Source organism: Schistocerca piceifrons, chromosome X, assembly GCF_021461385.2.
Source record: "Schistocerca piceifrons isolate TAMUIC-IGC-003096 chromosome X, iqSchPice1.1, whole genome shotgun sequence".
Classification (NCBI taxonomy): domain Eukaryota; kingdom Metazoa; phylum Arthropoda; class Insecta; order Orthoptera; family Acrididae; genus Schistocerca; species Schistocerca piceifrons.
The window spans coordinates 163,535,347-163,539,404 of record NC_060149.1 but is presented as its reverse complement, the minus strand read 5'-3'; the positions used below and the strand labels follow the sequence as shown (position 1 = coordinate 163,539,404).

General features: G+C 47.1%; 1 pseudogene; it reads right to left on the bottom strand.

Moving 5' to 3' along the window:
* Positions 1–3,257: 3,257 nt before the first annotated feature.
* LOC124723512 lies at positions 3,258–3,375 on the bottom strand (annotated as a pseudogene).
* Positions 3,376–4,058: the final 683 nt, after the last annotated feature.

Here is a 4,058-nt window from a genome sequence, read left to right as displayed (position 1 = left end):
CTATGGTCTTCGAGCTGATAGTCCATGCTGCTGCAAACGTCGTCGAACTGTTCGTGAAGATGGTTGTTGTCTTGCAAACGCTGACTCAGGGATCGAGACGTGGCTGCACGATCCGTTACAGCCATGCGGATAAGGTGTCTGTCATCTCGACTGCTAGTAATACGAGGCCGCTGGGGTCCAGCACGGCGTTCCGTATTACCCTCCTGAACCCACCGATTCCATATTCTGCTAACAGTCATTTGATCTCGACCAACGCGAGCAGCAATGTCGCGATACGATAAACCGCAATCGCGATAGGCTACAATCCGACCTTTATCAAAGTCGGGAACGTGGTGGTACGCATTTCTCCTCCTTACACGAGGCATCACAACAACGTTTCACCAGGCAACGCCGGTCAGCTGCTGTTCGTGTATGAGAAATAGGTTGGAAACTTTCCTCATGTCAGCATGTATTAGGTGTCGTTACCGGCGCCAACCTTGTGTGAATGCACTGAAAAGCTAATCATTTGCATATCACAACATGTTCTTCCTGCCGGTTAAGTTTCGTGTCTGTAGCACGTCATCTTCGTGGTGTAGCAATTTTCATGTCCAGTAGTGTATCTACATGTACATCGATACACTGTAATTCACATTTAAGTGCGTGGCAGAGGGTTCATCGGCATATGACACGTTTTTCAACATAGGCACCAAGTCTCTGTAAACGAAGGGCGGAATGATCTGCTAATGGGTGAAGTCCTCAACGATAGAAATCTGCACGTTGGTAACGGAACGATTCAAGAACCGTTGTGTGTAGATCCCCATCGTTGGAAAATCTCTCCGAAGAAACGGGCCGGCCGCTGTGGCCGAGCGGTTCTAGGCGCTTCAGTCCGGAACCGCACGACTGCTACGGTCACAGGTTCGAATGCTGCCTCGTGCATGGATGTGTGTGATGTCCTTAAGTTAGTTAGGTTTAAGTAGTTCTAAGTTCTTGGGGACTGATGGCCTAAGATGTTAAGTCTCATAGCGCTCAGAGCCATTTGAACCATTTGAACCATTCGAAGAAATGGAAATCGCATTGTCCGAGATTTGGCCTTCCCGATCAGCATGAAGCAAGTCTGTGCGGCCTTGTTCAAATTGAATGTTGCATTACAAGCATACTATTTTTCTTCTACTGATTTTGATTTATTTCTAACTAGCTTTCGGCTTATTAGACCATCTTCAGGGAACAGCTGACAAGCGTGCCACATTGCTGACACCTTTTCATTACAGCTGGACACTGTAGTGCGTTTGGTCCACATACTGCGAGAATTTTACAGTTAATTTCTGTGAAATTTAGACGTTTTGCCCACTGTAAGCGTACTCCAGTTGCCGCGTCATTTCATTCGCACTTTGTGAAGCAGCTGTTATCCATACCGCAGCAGAAATATCTTTGCAGGAAACCCAGAACATGTACACTCTTCTAACAATGCACCACCCTCGTTGCGCAATGGTCTTGGCATGGGACGAAATGTGTAACTTTCTTTCCCTTCGTATTGGGAAAGAAAATGGCCTCAGTTATTAACGCCTTAACATGATTCACTGATTTTGGTACGAAAAGTGGAAAATTATGTAATCGTAAAAAGCTATACAGACACCCCAATAAGTGAAAGGTGTTTATAGATTGTAATTGATACTAAGCTTAGAAATAAACTCCGGAATAACACCAGACAGCAAAGATCTCTGGTAAAGTATTTATTTACATGACCGGTTTCGGTATGAAAAAATGTTCAAATTTGTGTGAAATCTTATGGAACTTAACTGCTAAGGTCATCAGTCCCTAAGCTTACACACTACTTAACCTAAGTTATCCTAAGGACAAACGCACACACCCATGCCCGAGGGAGGACTCGAACCTCCGCCGGGACTAGCCGATCAGTCCATGACTGCAGCGCCTAAGACCGCTCGGCTAATCCCGCGCGGCGTTTCGGTAAGGCTAAGGTACCATCTTCGTATATTCAGCTCTACAATTCATACACTCTCCTTGCATGCCACGGAATATGTATCTACTCTACAACACATCATCAGTATACATTTATGATATGATACAAAGCACTGATAGCTGAGCTTGGATGAGTTGTAAAGTTGAAGATTACGGTCATGTAGCCGGCCGGTGTGGCCGTGTGGTTCTAGGCGCTTCAGTTTGGAACCGCGTGACCGCTACGGTCGCAGGTTCGAAAACTGCCTCAGGTATGCATGTGTGTGATGTCTTTATGTTAGTTAGGTTTACGTAGTTCTAAGTTGTAGGGGACTGATGACCACAGATGTTAAGTCCCATAGTGCTCAGAGCCATTTGAACCATTTTTGAACCGGTCATGTAAATAAGTACATTACGAGGGTTCTTGGCTGTCTGGAGATCTTCCGAAGCTCATTATAGTACAGATCGCCGTCATTCTGGCAATGCCATCTATATATAAACTGAAATAACTTCTGCTTCACAGTAATTTTTACTCCATGTAAGCGTAACTTCTGAGGTCATCAGTCCCCTATAACTTAGAAATATTTAAACCTAACTAACCTAAAGACATCACACACATGCATGCCCGAGGCAGGATTCGAACCTGCGACCGTAGCGGCCGCGCGGTTCCAGACTGTAGCGCCTAGAACCGCTCGGCCACCCCGGCCGGCCTTTGAGAAGGTAAAAATCATATCGGGTGCATTTTGAAAATACATGTATGAAAACGAGGAGCTGGCAACAATGTCACACCATGTAGCACATCGGAATAAGATGTCCGTTTCCTAGTTCTCGTCTTTTACAAGCTGGATATCATTTTGTCACATGACAGTAACTTGTCACATAACAGTAAGAAAAACTAACTAAACTCTTCCCTAACAGGCCATGAAGTCCCAACGGTATCGACCGGCCGCCGTGTCATCCTCTGCCCACAGGCGTCACTGGATGCGGAAGTGGAAAAAATGGTTCAAATGGCTCTGAGCACAATGGGACTTAGCAGCAGATGTCATCGGTCCCCTAGAACCTAGAACTACTTAAACCCAACCAACCTAAGGACATCACACACATCCATGCCCGAGGCTGGATTCTAACCTGAGGCCGTAGCGGGCGCGCGGTTCCAGATTGAAGCGCCTAGAACCTCTCGGCCACTCCGCCCGGCTGCAGATATGGAGGGGCATGTAGTCAGCACACCGCTCTCCCGGCCGTATGTCAGTTTCCGAGACCGGAGCCGCTACTTCTCAATCAAGTAGCTCCTCAATTTGCCTCACAAGGGCTGAGTGCACGCCGCTGGCCAGCAGTGCTCGGCAGACCGGACGGTCACCCATCCAAGTGCTAGCCCAGCCCGACAGCGCTTAACTTCGGTGATCTGACGGGAACCGGTGTTACCACTGCGGCAAGGCCGTTGGCGTCACGTAACAGTGGGATATTTTAAAGTATGTCTACTAACAACGCAGTGCACAACCATAACTCAAAGTGTCAAGTTCATGTAGGGCGGCTTCCAGATGGAAGGCACAAACGGTAGATACGTCGATATGCTCTTGGTGCTGGGTGCATCCGATATCCAAGCCGCTGCGCCGCTACTGCTGCTCGTGAGTATGCTGCTCGGTACTTTTAAAGGCGCCATCCTGATACTAACATTTTTCGTCGCCTGGAGCAACACCTTCGCGGAAGCGGTAACCTTCGTCCACAGGAAATGGACAGTGGTCGCCCACAGACTAGACGTACTCCACAAACAGAGGACGTGATTCTTAAAACTGTCCACTAGTAGCCTCGGCGAAGTACTCGTGATATTGCAAGGCAGTTCAAGATATCTCAAATGCAGATTGTTGAAGTGTTCAATGATGAAGAACTGCATCAATATCATTACACGTGAGCTCAGCATCAGCAGCCAGAAGACCGAATTCGACTAGTATAGTTTTGTGAAAAGGTTTCGTACCAAGTGGAAATTAATGAACATTTCATAAATAAGTGATATGGACTGAATGACCTACCTAGCTTTACTCTTCAAGGTATATTTTCAACCTCCACAACAGCCATTATTGGTCGGAGTACCACTCACATGTCACCCATGAACATGGCTTTCAGGCACG